Genomic DNA, 27729 nt, shown 5'->3' with positions numbered 1-27729 from the left:
GGAGGCAGAGCAGCAGGACCGGTGAGCGGGTGCCTGGGACCGGCGCCTGAGGACAAAGAATATTGCGCGTTTTCCACTGTGGGACCGGTGGGAAGGTGCCTGAGACCGGCACCTGAGGATGGAGGAAATCATGCGTTTTTCCCCCTTTTTTTTCTCTTTTTGGTGAGTGCTTTTTGGAAGCCTTAAAGGGACAGGGACCCCGGTGCTAGGGAGGCAGGGCGGAGGGACTGGCGAACGGGTGCCTGGGACCGGCACCTGAGGACAAAGAATATCGCACATTTTTCCCTGTGGGACCAATGGGCGCGTGCTTTTTGGAAGCCTTGAAGGGACAGGGACCCTGGTGCTAGGGAGGCAGGGCAGCAGGACCAGTGAGCGGGTGCCTGGGACTGGCGCCTGAGGACAAAAAAAAATATCAAGTGTTTTTTCCTTTTTTTTTTTTTTTTCTGTTCCCTCTCTAATTGTTGCTGTTGTTGTTTTGGTTTGGAGAGTGCTTTTTGGAAGTCTTAAAGGGGCAGGACAGGTCACTTAGACCAGAGGCAGGGAATCTGGGGATCTCTGGGCACTCTAACCCCCTGGGCAGCAGGGAGCACAGAGGCCCCTTATGGAGATAAATAGCCTCCCAGCCGCTCCCCCTCCAACGGGGCTCCACCATTTTGGAGGAGCAGCCCCAGCCAGGCCACGCCAACAGCAACAGTGGAGATAAACCCCATAGCAACCGGGCAGGAAGCAGAAGCCCTGTCTACACACAGCTGTCCAGCACAAGCCACTAGAGGTCGCTATTCTCTCAGGTGAGGAAGGCCACAAACCAACAAGAAGGGAAGCTCTTCCAGCGGTCACTTGTACCAGCTCTGCAAACTATCTCTATCACCATGAAAAGACAAAACTACAGGCAGACAAAGATCACAGAGACAACACCTGAGAAGGAGACAGACCTAACCAGTCCTCCCGAAAAAGAATTCAAAATAAAAATCATGAACATGCTGACAGAGATGCAGAGAAAAATGCAAGAGCAATGGGATGAGATGCAGAGAAAAATGCAAGAGCAGTGGGATGAAGTCTGGAGGGAGATCACAGATGTCAGGAAGGAGATCACAGAAGTGAAACAATCCCTGGAAGGGTTTATAAGCAGAATGGATAAGATGCAAGAGGCCATTGAAGGAATAGAAGCCAGAGAACAGGAACGTATAGAAGCTGACATAGAGAGAGATAAAAGGATCTCCAGTAATGAAACAACACTAAGAGAACTATGTGACCAAGCCAAAAGGAATAATATTCGTATTATAGGGATACCAGAAGAAGAAGAAAGAGGAAAAGGGATAGAAAGTCTCTTTGAAGAAATAATTGCTGAAAACTTCCCCAAACTGGGGGAGGAAATAATCGAACACACCATGGAATTACACAGAATCCCCAACAGAAAGGATCCAAGGAGGACAACACCAAGACACATAGTAATTAAAATGGCAAGGATCAAGGACAAGGAAAGAGTTTTAAAGGCAGCTAGAGAGAAAAAGGTCACCTATAAAGGAAAACCCATCAGGCTAACATCAGACTTCTCGACAGAAACCCAACAGGCCAGAAGAGAATGGCATGATATACTTAATGCAATGAAACAGAAGGGCCTTGAACCAAGGATACTGTATCCAGCACGACTATCATTTAAATATGATGGTGGGATTAAACAATTCCCAGAGAAGCAAAAGCTGAGGGAATTTGCTTCCCACAAACCACCTCTACAGGGCATCCTACAGGGACTGCTCTAGATGGGAGCACCCCTAAAAAGTGTACAGAAAGAAACACACACATATGAAGAGTGGAGGAGGAGGAATAAGAAGGGAGAGAAGAAAAGAATCTCCAGACAGTGTATATAACAGCTCAATAAGCGAGCTAAGTTAGGCAGTAAGATACTAAAGAAGCTAACCTTGAACCTTTGGTAACCACGAATCTAAAGCCTGCAATGGCAATAAGTACATATCTCTCGATAGTCACCCTAAATGTAAATGGACTTAATGCACCAATCAAAAGACACAGAGTAATAGAATGGATAAAAAAGCAAGACCCATCTATATGCTGCTTACAAGAAACTCACCTTAAACCCAAAGATAAGCACAGACTAAAAGTCAAGGGATGGAAAAACATATTTCAGGCAAACAACAGTGAGAAGAAAGCAGGGGTTGCAGTACTAATATCACACAAAATAGACTTCAAAACAAAGAAAGTAACAAGAGATAAAGAAGGATACTACATAACGATAAAGGGCTCAGACCAAGAAGAGGATATAACCATTCTAAATATATATGCACCCAATAAAGGAGCACCAGCATACGTGAAGCAAATACTAACAGAACTAAAGAGGGAAATAGACTGCAATGCATTCATTTTAGGAGACTTCAACACACCACTCACCCCAAAGGATAGATTCACCGGGCAGAAAATAAGTAAGGACACACAGGCACTGAACAACACACTAGAACAGATGGACCTAATAGACATCTATAGAACTCTACATCCAAAAGCAACAGGATATACATTCTTCTCAGGTGCACATGGAATATTCTCCAGAATAGACCACATACTAGCTCACAAAAAGAGCCTCAGTAAACCCCAAAATACTGAAATTCTACAAACCAATTTTTCAGACCACAAAGGTATAAAACTAGAAATAAATTCTACAAAGAAAACAAAAAGGCTCACAAACACATGGAGGCTTAACAACATGCTACTAAATAATCAATGGATCAATGAACAAATCAAAATAGAGATCAAGGAATATATAGAAACAAATGACAACAACAACACAAAGCCCTAACTTCTGTGGGACACAGCAAAAGCAGTCTTAAGAGGAAAGTATATAGCGATCCAGGCACACTTGAAGAAGGAAGAACAATCCCAAATGAATAGTCTAACATCACAATTATCAAAACTGGAAAAAGAAGAACAAATGAGGCCTAAAGTCAGCAGAAGGAGGGACATAATGAAGATCAGAGAAGAAATAAACAAAATTGAGAAGAATAAAACAATAGCAAAAATCAACGAAACCAAGAGCTGGTTCTTCAAGAAAATAAACAAACTATATAAGCCTCTAGCCCAACTTATTAAGAGAATAAGAGAATCAACCCAAATCAACATAATCAGAAATGAGAATGGAAAAATCATGACAGACTCCACAGAAATACAAAGAATTATTAAACACTACTATGAAAACATATATGCCAACAAGCTGGAAAACCTAGAAGAAATGGACAACTTCCTAGAAAAATACAACCTCCCAAGACTGACCAAGGAAGAAACACAAAAGTTAAGCAAACCAATTACGAGCAAAGAAATTGAAACGGTAATCAAAAAACTACCCAAGAACAAAACCCCGGGGCCGGACGGATTTACCTCAGAATTTTATCAGACACACAGAGAAGACTTAATAGCCATTCTCCTTAAAGTGTTCCAAAAAATAGAAGAAGAGGGAATACTCCCAAACTCATTCTATGAAGCCAACATCACCCTAATACCAAAACCAGGCAAAGACCCCACCAAAAAAGAAAATTACAGACCAATATCCCTGATGAATGTAGATGCAAAAATACTCAATAAAATATTAGCAAACAGAATTCAACAGTATATCAAAAGGATCATACACCATGACCAAGTGGGGTTCATCCCAGGGATGCAAGGATGGTACAACATTCGAAAATCCATCAACATCATCCAGCACATCAACAAAAAGAAAGACAAAAACCACATGCTCATCTCCATAGATGCTGAAAAAGCATTTAACAAAATTCAACATCCATTCATGATAAAAACTCTCAGCAAAATGGTAATAGAGGGTAAGTACCTCAACATAATAAACGCCGTATATGATAATCCCACAGCCAGCATTACACTGAACAGCGAGAAGCTGAAAGCATTTCCTCTGAGATCGGGAACCAGACAGGGATGCCCACTCTCCCCATTGTTATTTAACATAGTACTGGAGGTCCTAGCCACGGCAATCAGACAAAACAAAGAAATACAAGGAATCCAGATGGGTAAAGAAGAAGTTAAACTGTCACTATTTGCAGATGATATGATACTGTACATAAAAAACCCTAAAGACTCCACTCCAAAACTACTAGAACTGATATCGGAATACAGCAAAGTTGCAGGATATAAACTTAACACACAGAAATCTGTACCTTTCCTATACACTAACAATGAATCAATAGAAAGAGAAATCAGGAAAACAATTCCATTCACAATTGCATCAACAAGAATAAAATACCCAGGAATAAACCTAACCAAAGAAGTGAAGGACTTATACTCTGAAAACTACAAGTCACTCTTAAGAGAAAGTAAAGGGAACACTAATAAATGGAAACTTATCCCATGCTCATGGCTAGGAAGAATTAATATTCATCAGAATGGCCATCCTGCCCAAAGCAATATACAGATTTGATGCAATCCCTCTCAAATTACCAGCAACATTCTTCAATGAATTGGAACAAATAATTCAAGAATTCATATGGAATCACCAAAGACCCCGAATAGCCAAAGCAATCCTGAAAAAGAAGAATAAAGTTGGGGGAGGGGGCATCTCACTCCTTAACTTCAAGCTCTACTACAAAGCCATAGTAATCAAGACAATTTGGTACTGGCACAAGAACAGAGCCACAGACCAGTGGAACAGATTAGAGACTCCAGACATTAACCCAAACATATATGGTCAATTAATATTTGATAAAGGAGCCATGGACATACAATGGCAAAATGACAGTCTCTTCAACAGATGGTGCTGGCAAAACTGGACAGCTACATGTAGGAGAATGAAACTGGACCATTGTCTCAGCCCATATACAAAGGTAAACTCAAAATGGATCAAAGACCTGAATGTAAGTCATGAAACCATTAAACTCTTGGAAAAAACATAGGCAAAAACCTCTTAGACATAAACATGAGTGACCTCTTCTTGAACATATCTCCCCGGGCAAGGAAAACAACAGCAAAAATGAGCAAGTGGGACTACATTAAGCTGAAAAGCTTCTGTACAGCGAAAGACACCATTAATAGAACAAAAAGGAACCCTACAGTATGGGAGAATATATTTGAAAATGACAGATCCGATAAAGGCTTGACGTCCAGAATATATAAAGAGCTCACATGCCTCAACAAAAAACAAATAACCCAATTAAAAAATGGGCAGAGGAACCGAACAGACAGTTCTCTAAAAAAGACATACAGACGGCCAACAGACACATGAAAAGATGCTCCACATCGCTAATTATCAGAGAAATCCAAATTAAAACTACAATGAGGTATCACCTCACACCAGTAAGAATAGCTGCCATCCAAAAGACAAACAACAACAAATGTTGGCGAGGCTGTGGAGAAAGGGGACCCCTCCTACAGTGCTGGTGGGAATGTAAATTAGTTCAACCATTGTGCAAAGCAGTATGGGGGTTGATCAAAATTCTCAAAACAGACCTACCATTTGACCCAGGAATTCCACTCCTAGGAATTTACCCTAAGAATGCAGCAATCAAGTTTGAGAAAGACAGATGCACCCCTATGTTTATCGCAGCACTATTTACAATAGCCAAGAATTGGAAGCAACCTAAATGTCCATCGGTAGATGAATGGATAAAGAAGATGTGGTACATATACACAATGGAACACTACTCAGCCATAAGAAGTGGAAAAAATCCAACCATTTGCAGCAACATGGATGGAGCTGGAGAGTATTATGCTCAGTGAAATAAGCCAAGCGGAGAAAGAGAAATACCAAATGATTTCACTCATCTGAGGAATATAGGAACAAAGGAAAAACTGAAGGAACAAAACAGCAGCGGAATTACAGAACCCAAAAATGGACTAACAGGTACCAAAGGGAAAGGAACTGGGGAGGATGTGTGGGCAGGGAGGGATAAGGTGGGGGGAAGAAGAAGGGGGGTATTAAGATTAGCATGCATGGGGGGGAGCAAGAAAGGGGAGGGTGGGCTGCACAACAGAGAGAATACAAGTAGTGACTCTACAACATTTTGCTAAGCTGATGGACAGTAACCGTAATGTGGTTGTTAGGGGGGACCTGATATAGGGGAGAGCATAGTAAACATAATATTCTTCATGTAAGTGTACATTAAAAATTAAAAAAAAAGAAAGAAAGAAGGAAAGAAAAGGGGGTTACTCCTTGATTGGATAAAACTATTGGTAAATCAAAGATCAACGCATGCTTTAAATATCCTTAATGTTGATCACTTAAATGGTGTCAGATGATCAGCTATGGAGGTACTCTTTTCTGATAATATTCCTTTCTCTTAATAATAAAAAAAAAAGCAGTTACTGTGTGCTGACCTCCAATGAGTTCTGCACAGTGGTATAGAGGGCATGTCAAAGTGTGGGCAAAGGGTCTGTTTGTTTCTATGCAGAAGATCAAGGCCTAGCTTGGATACCCAGAAAATGAACTAAGATACGATATGAGGAGGAGCTTCTGGCATCAGCACTCTCTGGAGCACTTGTGCCGGGGGATGATCATCAAAAAGCCTCCACAGGGATCCGGACGATGCTGTGGTTGTGGCTGCATGCAGCCCACCGTCTCCTGGACTTGCCATTGGAATGAGGAGGGAGATGTCTAGGCTGGCATGTGCATGCAGTGAGACAATGAATTTGACCGGATCTGTACTGTTGGAACTCAACCAGGAGTTGGGAGGGGTGCAAGTTGTAGCACTCTAAAATCTTATGACTGTAGACTATCTATGGTTAAAAGAACATATGGGATGTGAACAGATCCCAGAAATGGGCTGCTTTAATTTGTCTGATTTCGCTCAGACTGTTCAAATACAGTTGGACAATATCCATCATGTCATAGACAAATTTTCACAAATGCCTAGGGTGCCTAAATAGTTTTCTTGGCTTCACTGGAGATGGATGGTAATTATAGATTTGCTTTGTTTATGTCACCGTATTCCTATTATGTTAATATGTGTGTGCAAATTAGTTAGTAGTTTAAAACCTATACATACTTATGGTACTCTACAAGAAGATATGTCAAAGAAATAATCAATCCTCCCATGTTTCCTTCCATATGCTACATCTATAGCTTTTCTTCTTTCTTCCTAATTACAACCCTTAATTAGAATTCGTGCCTCTTATCGAATTTACCGAGTATCATAATTCCTCCAGGTGGTAAAGATACCTCGAGACAAGTGCTGGGCATAGAAGCCACAGGGCATAAATCTGCAAAGAAGTAAAAAGCTAACCTTTTCAAACAATATGGCTTCTCTCTCACTTACCAACTTTACATTTCCCTGTATGTCCCTGGAAAATGACTGGTTAGCCAGAGATGGGTAAGATTCCTCAAGGGAGGAACAACCTAAGACAGGCACAGTCTCAGGGGGCCATCAGGTGAGAATTTGGGGATCAACAGAGGTGAGGCTCAGAACCTCATCCCCCCTGCTTTGAGCGAAATCTTCTGCATCCGTGTATGTTTTGCTGCCCTTGTCTAGCCTGGATTAATACTTGGTCCATAGGCACACACCTGATCATCTGATCGTCTACATTTGCCCTCTTACAGCACTAAACTATGTTTTCTACCTTTATCTTGCATCTACCTACGATTTCAGAATTTTATTAAAAATAAAAATAATAATAATAATAAAGGGAGAAATGTGGGATCAACATATAAATCAAGTACAAAAATCAAACCAATATTCACATTTGACCTGATTGTTTATAGGTCATAATGCGTGATCAAAACCGAAAGTTTCTGTGATGAATGCCCTTGTACTGTTCACCATGTAAGAATTTATTCACTATGTAAGAATTCGTTCACCATGTAAGAACTTGTTCGTTATGTTTCAGAAGATTGGAGACTGATGAGAATTAGACTTGAGATGGATTAATGATTGTACATTGAGCATTGACCCCCCTATACTGAATTTTATTGTTGTTAACAACCATTTGATCAATAAATATGAGAGATGCCCTCTCAAAAAAAAAAAAAAAGATATTTTTCCAGAGTTTGATATACTATGAAACAATGATGTCTTTTTTTAATAGTAAAGATTTCCTTGAATCACAAAGACTTTTGAAGCTCAGGCAAAATGTAGCAATTTAGTAGAAGAAAGGGTGCATTTTAAACTAATAATAAATTTAATGTCCTAGTAAAAAAAAAAATGCTTAGAGGCTTGACTTTGTCTAATATTCAGTAAAGGTTTTTTAAGTAACCTAGCATAGTTGTTAGGAATGAATAAACTAAATAAGTGTGGCAAATAAACACTTTAATAATTGTGTGTTACAGTGTGTATACTACCTACAGCCTGAGAATCTTTGTACCTACAGCCTGAGAATTTTAGTAACCTAAAACCTGAAAGTTTTGCTAAGTTAAAAAGACATACTTTCTGCTTAGTGAGAAGTTGTGCTGTAAAGCTCATGGTTACAGAAATCATAAAATGTGTTCATTAATTTGTCAATCTAAAAAATGTTAGCTTAACAGTTTACAGTAGCCTACTTCTCAGGGTTCACTAAAATGTAAAGTTCCTAATTGTTTAAGTTCTAATTAAAACTACTTAAGGTAATAAGGAAAGCATTTCTCTATGCTAAAAAATGTGTTTTAATAAGAGAAGGTATAAAGAATGGATATTCATTCTGCATGCTAAAGAATGTGTCTTTTGATAAAAGAAAATAACTTTGTTCTAAAGTACAGCTGTTTATTTAGAAGGAGAAATCTAAATGTAAAAAGAAAGTTGTAGAAAGTTTTAGAAGAATTTAATATAGTCATGCTATATAAAATTAAAGCAAATAAGTCTCAGTATCAAGTATACAGCAAAATTAAAATTTTGTTTTCAGTTAAAAAGACAGTCTTCTTAACTGTTAGTTTGCTCTTAATATTGAAAGATTGCAAAGAGTTCTCTAATTGCTTAATCAAAGCAGTTTCTCATGCTTAGTCTCAATGAGTTGTCAGAGTATTTAAAAAATGAGATCTTAATATTAAAAAGACTAAAAGCTAAAGTTTGCTAACAACTGTGTAACCTTTAGTTACATAAGATTAAGTAAACTAAAGGAAATAATTTTGTATCTTTTTGTCTCAAATGTTGCTGATAAAGTGTTTTAAGCTTTTTCTCTTAAGCTGACAAGTTTAATGAATGACTATCTTTATAAGCAGAATTGAAACATTTATCTTTCTCTCTACCTAATCCCTTCAGAATTTAAAAACTTTCAGTGACTATTTTTATATTTCATGGCAGTATGTTTATTTGCATAAGTTCAATAAGAATCTGCTTTCCTTGTAAGAATACCAATTAAAAACACTGGTTATACTACCAAGGCTTTGACTAGAATGTCATACCTGAGAAGCACGTGCATAAACTCAGATATGAACAGCTTTAAGGAACTAAGGTTGACTTTCTAAAGCCAACAAAGTCCCTTAGAAGAACTGGCCTGGTACCTTGCTTACAGGGTTCCCAGCAGCCTTACCAGGTGAGTAAAGAAGGTCACTTCCTGGCAAGTGCAGGAACCTCAGGATGTCTTGGGGATCTTGAGAAGAGAAGAATTCACCCAAATCTACAGGTACTGCAGGCACAACCTGATGGCAAGTCTGGCTTGGCTTCCTGGCCTCAGGAAGCCTTTACAAGTTCAATCTGAAATTCCTTAAAGAAAGTTCCAGCAAATCACATTTAAAAGAACCTATGTAATCAATTGCTCTTCTTACTGCACTTATGCAAATAATTAAGCCAAGTGTTATTTTCTTAACCTGGTTACTTCTAAAAAAAATGAGGGTGATTTTAGAGAAAAATATTGTTTCAATAATGCAGTCTTATCTATAATAAATCTTAATACTAGTCATTGAGATGTAAACTTGATCCAGAATTCTAGTTTCCCCATGATACCTGGCTATGATTCTCAATTAGACTCTTTATATTTCTAGTTCTCATATTCAGCCATGCATTCTTAATCTTGTCAAGTTTGTCCTTCCAGAATAGAAAATCCAACTCCAGATGTTGCTACTTAACTTAATAATATGATTTGTTCTATCTCGCCTAGAAGCCACAAAACTTCAAATAGTAATAGAAATGAAACTCAGAATAGAAGCGCCAACCTTCTTAGGCCCTCTGAACTGACCAGTGATGGAGACCTAACTGCACCCTGTACTGTGCTCCCTCTCAGCATGAAGCAGCCAGAGCGGTCATCGCCCCTTTTCCCTAGCAGCAGCTAAGGTCTCTATCTGTAGAGGGGAGAATGAGACAAGGACCATAGGCTTAGACAGAATAAGGTTGCAGGCATCACTCCAAGAGTCCGTCATTCCAGAGTGAAAAAAGCCTGTCATCCTGACAAAGAAGCACATCAGCAGGAGGCCCGGCCAGACCTCCAGACCCTCTCCGCTTCCACATCCGACAATTGCCCTCTCACTAATAGACACCTGCGGGCTGTAGATCCTGGCTCTCGTTGGAGTAGTGTCTTTTATTCTGGGCATTGGACTCTGTGCTGTTGCACCCTTGGACTGCACTACTCCTCAAAAAAAGTTGCCCTCTCTATTGTCAATTGGGTAATCATTAAATTGTTTTACTGTGCTTACCTGTCTCTCCTAGCTGGACCCAAGTCTCAGCCTGCATTTCCAAAGTAGCTTTCTGTAATGTTTAATTGTATAAAAGTTATAAAGTGCATAGTGGGCTAAAGGGAGCTACCTCCTTTTCCCCAGTGAGATTTCCTAGGCAGAACAAGCTGCCCCTTTACTGATCCCTGCTCTAGTCGGGCTCAGTAGAGCTGGATCAGCTGCAGTAGACACAGCAGCTCTAATAAAGAGACTTAGGGCTTGATGCCCTAACAGAGGAAGCTTGCGGGAGTCCAGCTCCAGCCTAGGGGTGGGATGCCCAAAGGTGCAGGGCGGAGTCAGCGTATGGAGAGACAGGACACGAGTCAGATGGAGGTGGTCTCTCAACAAAGTGCCGATGACAGCTTTATTTATACCATTTTGCACAAGGATATGATTATTTTTTATTTTCTGATGATTAATTAGTATAGGCAGTTGGTTAATAAGTATAGGCAAGCTTTTTTCTTTCTTTTACTTTCTAATCTATTTATGGTTGTGTAAAGGAGTGTAGAGAGCATCAAGAGTCAGGAAAAAGAACTAATAACACTTAACCTGACTGCCTAGAGCAAGAGCCACCCAGTTTTTGTATAAACCACCAGAGGCTAAGCTTAGAAATGCGCCTGCTTTAAGTTAGATAACTAGAAGTGGGCAACAGCCTGGGGACGTGATCCATGATAAGTCACGTAGACATGCTTGGGTAAGCAAGAGATAACAATTGAAGCGGTCAGGCAACTGGAGTGTTCCCTAAAAGGTTACAATGTTTCCCATTGGTTACAATATAGAATGTGTTTTAAATTTATTGGTTGTAGAAATGCGCGGGCTTTGGTGTAACGGCTGTGAAAACCCTATATAATCCATACCTAAAGTTGACTGGGGGTCAACTGCTCTGACCTGGCCTGTATGTCAGGGGAGGTGCTGTCGGCCCCAGCTAGCTGGCTGAATAAGGGCTTTGCTTGTACTTACATCTCCATACCTGTATGCTTTGTTCTCTCAGGAAATCCACGGATTTCTGGACCCTAACAGTTGGTCAAGCATTAGACAGGTGATTGTTTTTCTGTTCTTTGACTGAAACTTTTTTTATTAACATGTACTCTATTGTGTTTTATGTTTCTATGCAACGCAGTTTCTAAGTAGTGCATGTGACCGTAGGAGTGTGCAGTATGTAGCAGGGACTATTGAGTTTATCAGCTCAGGGTGAAATACAGGTCACCTAGTGCCACAGTTAGCTAGGATTCTTTCCCACAAAAATATTCTTAGAGGCTTTAATAAATTTATAATTAATCTCAAATCATAAACTCACATCTTCATCTTACACCCCTTTATAGGGCACAGTAGGCAGCAAACCAAATTTTCCCTTTTTATCTACATTTCTTTTTCTCTGGTGTGGATACTAAAATCTCCCTAACATATGCTACACAGGTCTCCACAACTCTACTACTTCAGGGACTAAACAAGTTCTTACGTGGTGAACAATGCAAGGGCATTCATATCATAGAAACTGTTTCTGTTTTAACTACAAACTTTAAACTATAAACAACCATGATAATGTATGATTATTCATTTGGTTTTTATACTTTATATATGAATCTAATAAAATGTTAATGTAGTAGGTAAATGCAAGATATAGATAGAAAACATGATTTAGAACTCTAAGAAGGCAGGTATAGATGATCAGGTTTGTGCCTACAGACCAGGTCTTAATCTAAGCTGAACAAGGGCAACAAAACATCCACAGGTGTAGAAGATTTCTCTCAAAACTGGGGGGATGAGGTTCTAAGCCTCACCTCTGTTGGCCCCCTTTTTCTCACCTGATGGCCCCCCTGCGACTGTGCCTGTCTTAGGTTGTTCCTCCCTTGAGGAATCTTACCCGTCTCTGGCTAACCAGCCATCTTCCGGGGCCATACAGGGAGATGTAAAGCTGGTAAGGGAGAGAGAAGTAATATTCTTTGAAAAGGTTAGTTTTTCACTTCTTTGCAGATTTATGCTCCGTGGCTTCTATGCCCAGCACTTGTTTTTGAGGTATCTTTACTTCCTGGAATATGGTACTTGGTAATTTCACGTATGAGGCACAAATTCTAGTAAAGGGCTGTGATTAGGAAAGAAAAACAAACTATAGAAGTAGTAGAGGGAAGAAAACATGAGATGATTAATTAAGTGTCAACAGGGTTATTCTATTCAATATTTTCTCATAACTTGATTTCTAGAAAACTTTCCATCACTAGTTTCACTAGCATAAACAAGGGGGGCATTCTCAGTGGAAATGGGGTGGTCAATGTTTGACTAACAGCAGGTTTCAGTACTTTATGCTAAGATCACCATTTGGCCCCTGCGTGTTCTATTCTCCAGGAGCACTGTCCTGAAAAGCTTTTGGGAAGTTTATGTTCTCATCTTTTCTGTGCTGCTTAGCAAAGGTTAGTTTAGTCTTTGGCAACAATGCAAGTAAAAACAAAGCCAATAGTATAATGGAAAATAACAAAATCAAGGTGGGTAATAGAGGGAGCCAGCTGCAAAGGCCCCTGATTTGTGGGGGTCTTCCTCCAGCCTGAGCTTTGCTACACAGCTTGAGTAGCATGGCTCCCAGCGGAAGCTGATCAAAATTTAGAGCAGCTTGAAACCACCATGATTCAGCTGCAAGATCAGACTGATTCCCTGGCTAAAGTGGTGCTGCAAAATTATAGAAGACTGGACCTCCTGTTCATGTCACAGGGAAGCTTATGCATAGCCCTTAAAAAAGATTGTTGTGAGTTATCTAGCCAAAGTTAAAGAAAACATCCAGCATAGGAATAAAATGTTAGAAAATAAAAGGTCTTAGTTCCAGAGATGGTTTGAATAGAATCCATGACTAACAACTCTTCTAACTGGCCTTGCTGGGCCAGCGATTCTGTTGTTCCCTAAACTATTAGTGGAACCCTGTATATTTAACTGGCTCATTAACTTTATCGAGAAATGTGTTTCCTCCATACAGCTCATGTATATGCGGAGCCACTATGACCCTGTCATAAGCCAAGGAGATGATGCCCCCTAAAAGGAAGTGTTTGAAGGGGCATCAGAGAGGGGAATGATAGGGAAAATTTACAAGGACAGCAACCTAGCTGGTGGCTTCACTCTGTCTCGAACCTCTCCCTCCTCAACATAAACAACACTATGAGGACAGTAATTTATGAGGTGGCTCCCGTCTGCCAAGCACAGGGTCCCAAGGTTCGCTCCCTAAACTCCCTCCCCATTGCCTGCTCGCTTGCTTTGCACATAGGAATGTTACAGATAAGGAAGAAGAAAGGTATAAATTGCTCCCTTTTCCTTTGTTCAGGGCTCAGACTTTTTGGGAGATTACTCCCCTCTGAGCCCGCCGGTGTGAAATAAAGCCTCAACACTCCAAGAACTCCGAGTGCCGCTTGTTTTTTTTCCATCAGTGATCCAGTCCAGGCTTTTTTTTCAGTATTTTCTGAAACAGAACTACTCCAGGAGGAGAGCTATTAATATAGATGGCTATGTTATAATGTAAAGTAGGGGTGGGAGACAGGGAGGGATGTGGCTAAGTATGTTAAATTTCCTCTCTGTGCCAAATTGTTTCTGTGTGACCCATCAAATATTTGTTTATCAGACATTCACTCTTTGCCTATTCCTGTGAATTGCTTCCCTTTTCCTTTGAAGTGTCAGACCTCTACACCTCTCTCCTTGGTTCAGGATGAAATATACACCTCATTCTCCCTGACTGTCTTTGGAATCCATGTCTATGGCTTTCCAGTATCTACCTAATAAAACTTTGTGTTTTTTGTTCTATTAATTTTTCTCATATCAATTTGATTCTTGGACCAGATGGAAGAACTTCAAGGAGTAAAGAAAAGTTCTTGCTCCCCAACACTTGCAAGAGCTTTTGTAACACTGTTAGGGTCTGGAGTCAATCACCTCTCAAATAGACAGAAGACACTCACAAAAATGCAAGTCACACAGCGAGGTTTATTTCCAGCTAGCTGGGGTCCAAGTGTCACCCAACACAGCGGGTTTCAACAAGGACCCAGAGCACTTAAAGCACTTAACTCACAGTAATTTTCCACAGTTACATATTATTTTTGCAAGTCACACATCCTGGGGGTTAAGCAAGAGCAAGATAAGACCACTCCTCAATTAGACAGAGTGGTTTTGCAAGATAAGCTGACCAGGGTCGCAGCCGCCCACAACCCGGTGTTCTTCAAAACCTGTTTATCCAGCTTTACCCAGTTCCTCCTCCCCCGAGTCACATACTCAGAAAATGGCTTTTCGGCCGTTAAGATGGCCATTCTCATGCTAACCCATTCTTAAAACGCAAACCTGGTGGGCAAATGAGAAATGTTGGCATCTTCCCAGCTAGGGAGACACTGTATCCTTACACTGGGAGCCGGGGGTGAGGGAGCCCTGTGTTCTTGGTTGCACCCACCCAGATCAGAACTTCCATCATCCTGAGCTGGGCATGGGAGTGGTTCATAGTTCCATTGCCACAGACTCTTTCTGTTCTTAGAGATTTAATAGGGTTTCTTGAATAGATATTTCTCTTCTATCTGTGGGGAAAATGGAACTTTCTCACCAGGATTCCCACCTGGCCTTAATAGCTCCCATTGTATATGTAATAAGAGCATGTTTGCTCATTTATGGGATACTTACCAGTGACAGAGCCACTTGTCAGTCACGGGAACACCAGCCCAGGGGATGAGTAGAGAGGAAACACCCATACTCTCCTCCCTTCTGTCCCTGGCACATAATTGGTCAGGCATCAGCTAGTCACCAGGGACTGGCCCACAGAGTCGCTCAGGGGCATGGGAGCAGGGACCAGGCAGCCAGGAGAGCTGGGAGGTGGCTGTGGAGCCCCCATGCTGCTAGGGAATTAAGCCCAAGCAAGGGAGCATGGAGCTTGGAGGGCAGGGAGCAAGGAGAGACTGAGACTGCCCGCCTAGAGGATTAAGCTCATGCTGGGGAGCAGAATTTATAGCCAGCCTGGGGAGTGCAGAGGAGCCAGCCTCGTGTACTGAGCTGCCTGTGACAGCAGTGAGAATAAACATGGTTACCTCCTTTTCCCTCAACTTCTTGCCCTTGGCCTTTCTTTGGTCTTACTGAGTTCAAACAGAACTTGTCCTGGGAGGGAAACACCCTTCTCCCAGAACTACAATACCCTTTTATATTTGCTGTGTACTGTTTAAAAGAAGCAACAGGCCCAAAATGAAGTTGTTTATGTTAAATCCCCTCAAGACTTAATACCTAACCTAATTGCACTTTCAGCTTCTCCCAAAAGAGGGATTTTAAACCAATCCACCTGGCATTTCCTGATTAGTGCTAGTGAGGTAATCTACATATAAAAACTGCTGCCCTTCCCACTAAGGGAAGATGACCTTGCTTGAAACAATCCTTTCTTTGGTAATAACTTCCTTGTCCCACTCCATTTATGCCTACAAAAGCTATTTTCTTTGTTGTATTGCTCTTTAGTACACCTTTCTATTTGCTTGGATGGTATGCTCACTGATTCTAGAATTATAGAATAAAGACAATTAGATCTTTAAGTTTACTCTGTAGAATTTTTGTTCTTTAACAATACTCTTAGAACAACTTCCAGAGACTTTAGTTTTTTAAAAATAATTTTCCATAGTTATGATTGTTTTGCTGGGAAAAGTACCCATGGATATAGTGCCATTCTGGAATACAACCTCCTATCCATGTTATTAACACATAGAATAGGCTTACACAGAAAAAAGGCTAAATGCAGCTATTTCTGTGAGATACATGACTTTCTTGACATTGACAAAGTTGTCATTTTGTCTTTAGCCTAACCCTGCCACAGATATAATCAATCATATATAACATATATTGTGTTAACCTTAAAACTAAAGTTATTTTACCAGCAAAGCCCAGATATGGTAATAGCAGAGACTTGCAATCTGGAACATGCAAGATAAAGAAGAATCATAGGCATGTTTGGAGAACAAAAGAAACTCTCCTTTATATTGGAAGGGGTGGAGTTGGGAAGCCTGTTCTAAGCAAATGTCCATTGGAAGAAACTGGAAGTTCCTCATATCATGGCTTTTCATTGGCTGAGTTGTGATAGTCTCTCATTGGCTGGGCTGTGGCAGGAAGGTGGAAGTTGGGGATTATTTCTTCTGCTGGGTGGTAAAGTAGCTGAACAGTGTGGCCTCCATCTCTTCAGATGAATTTGACATTTATGAGGAGTGATGAACATCTCCTGCAGGCCTCCCAACACCATGTCAGTGAGGTTTCCCTTAATTAACTTTACAATTGCCACCATAAAACAACCATGTATTCTGACAGTATTGTTAGGCAGAAAGACAGACATGGAGAGAGATTAAAGGCAGGAAAGCCCACTAAAAGGGAATCAAAGTGTCAACCAGATAAAGCCAGAGAGTTATACAGGACTCACAGAGTTAATTAGTTAATTAGTTGAAGTTTTAAAGGCTAGGAGTGACTTGGAATGTCAGGATATTCCCAGATGAAAAAGTAATTCTCCAGATAAAGAAAACTATCAGAGTGCAGCCCATGTCTTCATCGTACCAATTAGATCAGGCCTTCAAGGCCAAATATTGTCCATCAAAGACTTTTTGCCCTACCTCATGAGAACAGGGAAATGGGAAAACGGTCATGCCACTGTAAAAAATCTACTTAACCTGTGAAAAATGCCCAGTTATTCTTTAACTTAATCTGTGTGCTGTTCTTCCTATTGTTCTAGTCCCTTAATCAATTAAGTAACTATGTAACCAGGAAAGCAGATAGACCTCTGAGGTGTAAATAAACCTACTTAGATAAAGAATGCCAAGAGCCGAGTCAACCCGGTCACCTAAATAACCCTATTCTTGTTGTGCCCAAAGTGGTGAATCCCAAGGAGACCACCAAGGAGCCAACACCGATGCAAAAGCAAAAGAGCCTTTATTTGAGCTAGCCCGAGCTCAATCTCACACCCGTGCCAACACAGTGGCCAGGTGCCAGAGAAAGAGAGCACGTTTTCCCCAGAACAAAGGTTTTATGGGTTTCCGGGGTGGTTTGGGGGGGTGATGGCCATGGCTCTGGCTGATTGGCTGTGTCTGGGGGTAGTTGGAGGGGTGATGAGTCGTGGCTTTGGTCAATTGGCAGGATCTAGGGGTTGTGGGTGTACTTCTTGCTGACTGGAGGGGAGAGAGACCAAGCTCCAATTGGGTGAAATAGGATCTGGGTCCCAATTGGCTAAAATAGAATCTGAGAGCTTGCCCTTTCATTCTTAGACAAAACTTCAAAGGAATTATGAATCACCTGTATATGTTATGCTTTATGATGATCCCTACAGGCCCTATAAGACCCTAAACCCTAAACCCTTAAGCATGCCTCCTCCCTGAGGTTTCCCACACTCCTTTCTTTGAGTGTGCACATTTTGCATTAAATAAAGACTTCTTAATGTTCAACTTATTATGTTTTGTCTCTGCACTCTTCCAGTTGTGGGCTTCTTTGTCACTTTGCTATTTTATTCTATTCTCCAGACTTAAGTACAAGTCTTCACTCTGCCTCTGTTCTACTACAGGTAATTAGGGAAGGGCTACGGAGAGCTCAGATTTGGGCTTTCAAGTTCCTGTCACCTGGGTGACCCACACAGCCTTGCAGCTGTATGATCCTGCTCTTTAGTAGCCTTCCTGAAAATCTCCTTTCTTTGCCTTTGGGAAGTTCCCAGAACATAACTGCACTTCATCCAGTGGCTCCCCCAAAGCCTGGCATGGTAGGGACTTAGTTTTTATGCCATGCAGATTCAAGGAGACACTGGATGCCAGATGACCCTGGCTTTAGGAGTAGGGAAGGGATTTGCTCTATGCTGAGTAGAAGTTCAATGAGCTTTTCTTTTTCCTTCCTTGCTCTCTGCTACCTGCAAGGCAGCTGCCATTCCCTGCTCCTTTTGCTTTAATTAATTCCTTCCTCACCTTTTACTTTGTCTTCTCTGCATCTCTGAACCAAATTTCTTCCCAACAGTATTAATGTTGGGAATACCATATCTTTTCTTAAATCAAACACTAGTTGTGCTTAGAACTATTATCCCAAATAAATGAAGACTAAGGCTCATCTTTTCTAAGTTTCTGACTCTTTAACATCATTAATATTGATATTTATAGTCTAACACTATAGGTATTGTGGGGACAAGCACCACCCACTTGTAACTCTTTGTCCCAGAATAACCATGTATCTGCATGACCCCTCCCCCTTAGGCAGTATGCTAGGTATATGGTATGTTGATGACCTGGGGATGGAAAAATTTTATTGGGAGCCAGCCCCTATGACCAAAGTTTTGTTCCTTGGAGTACTGGTTATACAAGAATGATCCTTTCTAGCAAAGCCAGTAGTCTTTGTCTCCTTCCCCCATATAAACAGCAGTTCCCTCCCTGTCCATGATTGAGGTGTGCAACCTCATCCAGCTAGTTGCTCCTGGACTCTCTGTATCTAAGTCCCAACAAATACTCATGTATTGTACACCATCTCTGGGTTCCACCGTTCAGTCTTTCAAGTACTTTCCCATTGCAACTTGCACACTTGGACATGTGTTCAGACTTGTGATCACACAGGTATATTATGTCTTTTGAGGATACCATGATTATGAGAGCACTACTGTTGCGACCCTTCAGGGACTGAAGCAACACGCCCAAGATCATGATTCTTCTCTAGGCTTTATTGTCTAATCTCTCACGGCGGTTACAGCAGTTGTCAGGCAGCTCTCCTCCCTCCCGGCGGGCTCCCTTATATTCAGTCACCCAACGAATCCGGGACAGTATCATGCGTGACCTTTAAGCGGATAGGTGTCACGCGCCACTCTAAGCGGGCAGCACGAGCTGTGCACGGGTACAGAAGTCTGCTGGGCCAATCCCTAACAGGGAAGAGGGGAAAGGGTGGTGAGCAGGAAGCAGGCGCCATCTTTAGGGCGTTGTCCAGCTAGAGTGGGGCTCAGCCTCGGCCGTAGGCTGGGCCCCCACATCTCCCCCTTTATTGTTTTATAACCAAAGGTCTGTCAGGATCATGCCTGTCTTAGGTTGTCCGGAGTCTGCAGCATTCTTACCCGTCCTCAGGCAACAGACAGCTTAGGTCTGCGCCCTGTCTTAGGTTGATATGCACAGCTCCCAATCTTACCCGTCCTTGACTACTGATCCAGCATATTAAGCCATACTCTAGAGGAGATGCCTTCCTCTAGCACTGCCATGGCCTGCAACAGGACCTTCCGTTCTCCCCGTTGCTGTTTTTGTATGGAACAGACTTTCCTCCCAAGCACGAGGAGGCCCACAATTAGCAATATTCCTATGACACCTACACCTGACCAGGCTTTGGTGGAGTTTAACATCTTGCCTAACTGTCTGGACAAGTTGGCAGCTTTAGAATAATTATGAAAAGAAATACCAGTAATACACCCCCGTATAAGAATGGATGAAGCCCACAGACAAAACTTCCCCCAAGAGGTCCAATTGTTCTTGAAGAAGGTTCAGTGGCCTGGGACAGACCATTCAGCGTCTCTGCTGTAGGAATGGTGATAGCGCTGCGGTGGCTGCAGCTGCAGCTCGGCTCCGCAGTCGCCTGCTGTAGGATCCACGGCAGGAGCAGAAGCAGTGCGATCTTCTTGTACCTCCGCTCCGGGGTTTTCCATTCTGTGTATCAGACGTTCAGGCACCCAAACGGGGTTCTGCTGGTCCTGTGGAAAAACACAAACCAAGCCTCGGGTCCAGATTATCACTGGGTCCGGGCCTTTCCATGTTCCTTCCAACACATCCTTCCACAAAACTTTAGGCATGTGTTTTGGATTGGATTGTTGGCTGTGCCACTCTGCTGCACTGCGGCCATTTTTGTCCAGTGTTCTAAAATCTTCTCCTATTCCCCCTTTTTGTTTATATAAGGCATTCTTGAGGGTGAGGTGGGTGCGTTCCACCATACCCTGACCCTGAGGGTTGTCTCTAGCTCCCTGCTGCTCTCATGACACAAAAGGATGTCATCCATATAATGATAGATGATTATCAGGGGAAACTGTTTCCTGACAGTTTGTAAGGACTTCTTTACATACACATGGTGGGGCTATTAGCCATGTCCTGTGGCAATAAACCTTTGACAGTCTCTGGGGTGAAGCGGGATGGAGAAGAAACAGCCTTTGATAATCTCCACTTGCCAGACTTTTTCCTAATTACAAAAATAGGTGTGTTCCATGGCAAGGTAGAGGGCTGCAGGTGACCAGCTGCTATCTGTTCTTGTACTAAAGTGTGAGCTGCTTCCTTCTTTTCTTTGGTGAGGGGCCACTGAGGTACCCACACGGGCCTTTTTGACTGCCATGTTATTTCTATAGGCTGTTTTCCCTCAGTGACCCCGAAGAAAAACCCAATCCTGGTCCTCTGGGCCCTTTGGGCGGTCTCCCTGCTAAAAGGATTGGTTGTTCTTTCCCTTGGAGATCCTTCCCTAGTCCTCTAGTGCCCGCGTACCCCTGTTTTTTCATTTTGGCATTAGACTGCTCACTGTAAAGAGTCTCTGTGGTTAGTTTAACTCTGCTATTAAACCTGTTCTCTAGCTCGTCCCCCGAAAGTTCCCCGTCTTCATCCTCATCAGATGGCAGTCCCTGTTCAGATCCCCCTTCCAATGCCTTCGTGGAGGCATGCTCTTCTCGTACTTCCTCTAATATTTCCTCCCCCTCTTGGATGGCCTCTTGGCAGCTTGGCTTCTGTCCCTTCAGGCAATTTTTTACTTGACCCCAAATAGGGATTGTCCCTGGTGGAAGGGGCTCCCTCTTGTCTGCCCGGCGTAGGTCATCCCCCAGCCTGTCCCATAAAGGGCTGGTGATCTTTCCTTCATCTAAGAACCATGGGGCAAGATTCTCTATAGTGTTCAGGAATGCCCTGGCAGTCGTTTTCAAAGGGGTTCCATTAGCTCTAAGAAGCACTTTCAGAGGTTCCTAGAGGCCTCCGTCCCCATCCTCTCTCTAAAGGGGCAAGTATCCTAGTTATGATTTAGATGGACTACGTCGCTAATTCCGCGAACCTTTTTATTTCGTCGCCACTCTGCGAACCTTTTTATTTCGTCGCCGCTCTGCGAACCTTCACTGGCACCTCCTCATTCCATATATTATAATAAACAATGTCACAAACACTAACAGGACACACACACTACACATAATATCACAAACACTAACAGGACACACACACTACACATAAACACCCACCGCAACTGCCTGCTGTCTGCCCTGCCACGTATACTTTCAGTTTACTCGCCGATCCACTCACCCTCCTCGGTTCCCTCTCCCGGTCTGGCCAGCCGACCGAACGGCGTCCAGCGATGTTCATCGGCAGGCACCAGGGTCAGCGGATCAGGTCGAGACGAGGTTTAGCGATTCCCAGGGTTCGCCACCACTTGTCGCGACCCTTCAGGGACCGAAGCAACACACCCAAGGTCTTGATTCTTCTCTAGGCTTTATTGTCTAATCTCTCAAGGCGGTTACAGCAGTTGTCGGGCAGCTCTCCTCCCTCCCGGCGGGCTCCCTTATATTCAGTCACCCAATGAATCCGGGACAGTATCATGCGTGACCTTTAAGCGGATAGGTGTCACGCGCCACTCTAAGCGGGCAGCACGAGCTGTGCACGGGTACGGAAGTCTGCTGGGCCAATCCCCAACAGGGAAGAGGGGAAAGGGTGGTGAGCAGGAAGCAGGTGCCATCTTTAGGGCATTGTCCAGCTAGAGTGGGGCTCAGCCTCGGCCATAGGCTGGGCCCCCACAACTACTATTCTTTAACCAATGAAAATAATGAACTCACTATATAAACATGCACTGTTTTAGGTCCTATTGTTCACAAGTAGACCTGGAGATGAGGATTCATGTGCCTGAATAAGGGAAAGAAAAGGCTAAAATGGGGTCAGATTTCAGATGATGTTCCTGTCATCTCATCAGTCTGATTTTGTGGAGATCCCTGAGCATAAATCCCACTATGGTTTGTTTCATTGTTTGGTAGTTGTCACTGCATATTTTCTTGTGGGATATTTGTACTTGGGCAGCTTGTTTTGAATATTTTTCTCCTATACTCACAGTAAACCCAGACTCAGAGATGTTTATTTTTGTTTGAAACTCAACATCAGCAGAAGTAGTAGACATGATATCCTAATTTATAAAATCATCAACATTTATGATTATGGGAAAATGAATTTCTCTTTGCAGCTCATTCTGGTCAGAATCATGAAGTTTACTGCTCTGTATACTTGCTAACTCACTGGTTCCAAAGTCAGATTTTTCAAAGCATTTATGTATTACTTTCAGGGTGGTTATGTCCACATAGAAATCAGATTCTTCACTGAAGGAAGAACATGTTATTTTAAAAAATATTAATGAAAGATAAATTAACCAATTTAAAAATTGGCAAAATATTTGACAAACTCTTCATAAAAGATATAGGAATGACCAATTAGCTCATAAGAGATGTTCTACATCAAAGGTCAACAAAATATAGCTCACATATTTATCTTTTACCTAGTCAGCCAGCAATTGATGTAAATAAAGCTTTATTGGAACCCAGCAATGCTCATTTATTTATTATCAATGGTTTATTTCATGCAACAATGGCAGAATTTAGTACTTGCCACAGAGACTGAATGGCCTGCAAAGCCAAAAATATTAACTGTTTGACCCTTTATGGAAAAAGTTTGCCAAATTTTCCACATTATTAGTCATTGGAGAAATGCAAGTTAATACCACAATGAGATCACTATACAACCATTATGTTGGTTAAAAATAAATAAGATGACTATATCAAGTTATGGCATAGATGTAGAACAATTGTCTAAATTAGAATCTATTTAAGTACATGTTCTCTTCAGTATGAAGGGCTTTTCTTTGTGTGATGTTGATATTATGGCAGAAAGGACAACCCATTCAACTCAGCCTCAGGGCCAAATTCTGCAACAGAGGGACCTTAGGGCAATTGAAATTCAATCATGAATATTTCAGGAGCCCTCTTCTCCCTCAGTATGTCTAGCATCTCAACCAAGACCTCCAGGTCTATTTGAGACACTTCAGTAAAGAGCAACAAAGGTTTCATAGGGGATCTGAACAAGGGCACAATCTCCTTCCATCTGAAGGTATCTTCTGCTCAAGAAGAAGACTCAGCCATTTATTTCAATGCTCGGATTGATGCAGGGACTGCTGAACACGAACTTTTAAGAAGCTGTAGAAAATCGTTCAATGTAATTTCTCTACATGGCCACAAAGAGGCAATGCTACTTTAGAGAAGATTGATGTTTATCTTAAACATGTTCATTCAGTAGCCAGAATTTATCTTTAATAATTCTAGTAAATATTAACTCTTATTTTGTTTCAATTCATATCTATCATCTATGTATGTATGTATGTCATGTCTGTGTGTATCTCTGTATCAACCTAAGTAGTATCTGTGTTTATTCTAGTTGGATAGTTAGGAAAATGTTACTTTGGAAATCAACACTTTGAATAATACACATTGCCTTTCAAGGTCACGGCCACATTAGCGTCTCTAACATAAATTTATGATGTTTTTCACCCACATACAGCCCAACTTCCAACCACACCTTGGTAATGGGTGCCTAGAATTCCCTTATCCCATTCTTTTTACTGGGAAATCTACTGAGGGCATAAGACCCAGTTCAAGCATCTCCTCCACTGGAACACTTCTTTGACTGGGCCCAGAAGCAGAGTTCATTATTATTATTTGTCAATCATATGGATACACAGTTCTCTTTGGTAGGTTTTGTCTGGCTGTACTTGAGTAATGGGACAGGTTGACTGAAGATTGAGATTATGTCTCTTTCATGAATGAGACCCAAGTATTGCCCATTTCGTAGGCACTTAGTAAGCAGTCAGTAAATATGTACTTGATATGGGAGAACCCCAGAGGGCCTCTACCACAGGGAAGCATTCTTGGACATGCTCGGGATAGAAATCCAACACAAGCCAGGTACAGTGTGAGGCAGATTTATTGAAAGGGAAAGGGTATAGAGCATACCACAATGTGAAGCTGACCACTCCATAGGCAGAGCAGCCCCGCCTTGGTGGCCTGTTAGCACTTGTGCTGGAAGTATAACAAGTATGTAAGGTTGAGGGGAAATAGTCATTATTTCTCTGGGGACATTCCTAGAAAAGGGCATGCTTTTCCTTACAGTGTTGGATTCTCCCAGAGGAGGATGCCACCCTAAATCACTCACAGAAGGCGTCTCTTGATGCAACAAGCAAGAGGAATTTATTCAGGTACCAGCTAGCTGGGGTCCAAGTGTCAGCCCGACGCAGCGGGTTTCAACAAGGACCCTAAGCACTCAAAGCCAGGGGTTTATATAGCATGTTTGAAGAAAGAGAGAGAGAAAAAAAGTATATTTCCACAAGCACATAACAGTGTTTTTCCACAAGCACATAACTTTTCGGCTGGCGCCACATCCTGGGGTTTAGCAAGATAAGCTTGGTATGTATGATTAACTGATTGAGGTTGGCTGACTAAACGTCACTGCAGTCAGTGCTCATGATTGATTAACTTGTTTTTCAAGGCCTTACCCAGGCCCAGTTTTTTCTTTTTAAGTCACATACTCAGAAAATGGCTTCTAGGCCCTTAAGATGGCTATGCTTATGCTAACTTACTAATCTTACTAATGCTTAGATTCTACATTTCCCCACTTTCTTTTGACCATTCCAATCATGGAATGTTTGTTTCTTCTTGCTGTGTGAGTGAATGATACTGCTGTCTCAGCATTAGCACCTGAACAGCACTCACTCTTTCCCTAACAAAGGCTATTAGCTGGTTTAAGATACAGGGACCCAAAGTGAGAAGCAGTATGAAAATAAGCAAGGGCCCTGCCAGGGTGGATATCAGGGTTGTAAACCATGGGGATTTAGTAAACCAGGATTCAAATAGCCCTTGGCTGGCTTCGCTCTCTCTTCCTTTGATCTAGCCTCTAAGTTTAGACATTGAATCTCTTACTATTCCAGAATGGTCTGCATAAAAGCAGCATTCTTCTTTCAAGGCTGCACACAATCCTCCTTCTTTTAAGAACAGCAGATCTAGTCCTCGTCTGTTCTGCAGTACTACTTCAGAAAGGGAAGTTAGGGATTCACAAGTTTAGTAATGGATTGCTCTATTGTCCTCAAATCTTCATCAATAGCTGTCCTCAGTCCTTCATAATGTTGGTTCCCTTGAATAATAGCGCTGTCCCCGTTCCCACTCCAGCTGCAACTCTTACTCCTAATAACACAGCTAGAGTCAGCGAGACTGGCTCTCTTCTATATCTATGTCTGGGTTCAAACTCTGTTACAAATGAGAAATATTCATGATACATCAGCCTAGGCACCAGCTGGACCATAATACAAAAATCGCGGGAGGAATTGAAGGCGGAGGTGGAGATACAAGGGGTCAGTCCAGTATTACAAGCCCACCACCCCTGGGGAGGGGGGACTAGATATCTGTTTTCACCTGAGGAAGCTACGGGTATGGTCTCATTCTCCCCTCTACAGATAGAGACTCTAGCTGCTGCTAGGGAAAAGGGGCGATGACTGCTCTGGCTGCTTCGTGCTGAGAAGGGGGCGCAGTAAAGGGTGCAGCTAGGTTTCTATCACTGGTCAGTTGAGAGGGCCTCAGAAGGCTGGTGCTTCTATTCTGGGTTTCATTTCTATTTCTATTTGCAGTTTTGTGGCTTCTAGGGAAGATAAAACAAATTGTGTTATTAGGTTATGTGGCAACATCTGGAGTTGGATTTTCCATTCTGGAAGGAGGCTGCGTTATTGAAACAATACTTTTCTCTAAAATCACTCTCATTTTTATTAGAAGTAACCAGGTTAAGAAAATAATTAACAGCTGGCTTGATTATTTGCACAAGTGCAGCAAGAGCAATTGATTACACAGGCTCTTTTAAATATGCTTTGCTGGAACTTTTTGTAAGGAATTTCAGATTGAACTTTTAAAGGCCTCTTGAGGCCAGACAGCCAAGCCAGACTTGCCATCAGGCTTTGCCTGCAGTACCTGTAGATTTGGATGAATTTCTCTCTTCTTGAGGTCTCTGCACCTGCCAGGAAGTGACCTTCTTTACTCACCTGGTAAGGCTGCTGGGAACTCTGTAAGCAAGGTACCAGGCCAGTTCTTCTAAGGGGCTTTGTTGGCTTTATAGAGTCAATCTTAGTTCTTTTAAGTTGTTCACATCTGAGTCCATGCACATGTCTCTCAGGTATGACATTCCAGTCAAAGCCCTGGCAGTATAACCAGTGTTCTTAAGTAGTCTTCTCACAAGGAAAGCAGATTCTTATTGAACTCGTGCAAATAAACATACTGCCATGGAATACAAAAACAGTCACTGAAAGTTTTTAAACTCTGGAGGGATCAGGTAGAGAGAAGGATGTTTCAATTCTGACTCATTTACTAAACTGTTGTCAGTTTAAGAGAACAAGGTTAAAACACTTTATCAGCAATATTTGAAACAAAAAGACACAAAACCATTTTCTTTAGTTTATGTAAACTTATCTAACTAATACCTGTTCTGCTCAAAGCTGGTTCTTTACTAGTTTAGGAATAATAAAACTGACTATAAATGACAAAAGACTTACAAATGACAATGGTTAAAGATCTGATGAGAGCTTACTGTTAGACAGTTGACATAAGGAAATTCTGATATTTCTGTAATACAAAACATTCACTAACAAAGTTTAGCATCATTCTCTTTGACAGTGCTTTCCTGGTAAATAAATAAATAAATAAATAAATAAATAAATAAATAAATAAATAAATAAATATATATATATCAGATAAATAAGACAAATTAGTCAAATACTTTCTCCAATGAGAAAAAAATACTCTGACATGTTCCAGGGGCCCTCTGGAAAATATCAGAGTTAACTAGAGGTAAAAGCACTTTTTTGCATTTAATTCTATTAGAACTGTCTATCATTACACATTTATTATCTATATACCGAGCACAGTAAACGAGATACCTTAAAAAGGTGGGGCAGCAGGGGAGACTGCTGCTGTCAGTTTTAAAAGACAATGAAAGGAAAGGAGCGACACATAGCAGCAATTCACCGGAGAGTTCTGCTTTATTAGGGAAAGGTGCTGGGTTATATAGGAAGGGGCATGAATTGATTGAGGTGTCACTTCTACGGGGCTGGTGGCTGTTGGCTAGGTGCTGGGATTGGGAGGGGGGCGAGAGGTGATTGGGCTTCAGGTGGCG

The 27729-nt window shown here is 41.8% G+C and overlaps 1 long non-coding RNA gene across 2 annotated transcripts in view; it reads left to right on the top strand.

The window, feature by feature from the left end:
• LOC140843276 (uncharacterized) overlaps positions 1-27729 on the top strand; it is a 50871-nt gene that overhangs the window by 707 nt on the left and 22435 nt on the right. The window lies entirely within an intron of this gene.

This window comes from Manis javanica, chromosome 8, assembly GCF_040802235.1.
Source record: "Manis javanica isolate MJ-LG chromosome 8, MJ_LKY, whole genome shotgun sequence".
Taxonomy (NCBI): domain Eukaryota; kingdom Metazoa; phylum Chordata; class Mammalia; order Pholidota; family Manidae; genus Manis; species Manis javanica.
Note: the sequence above shows the minus strand (reverse complement) of the source record. Positions and strands in the feature narration are given on the sequence as shown.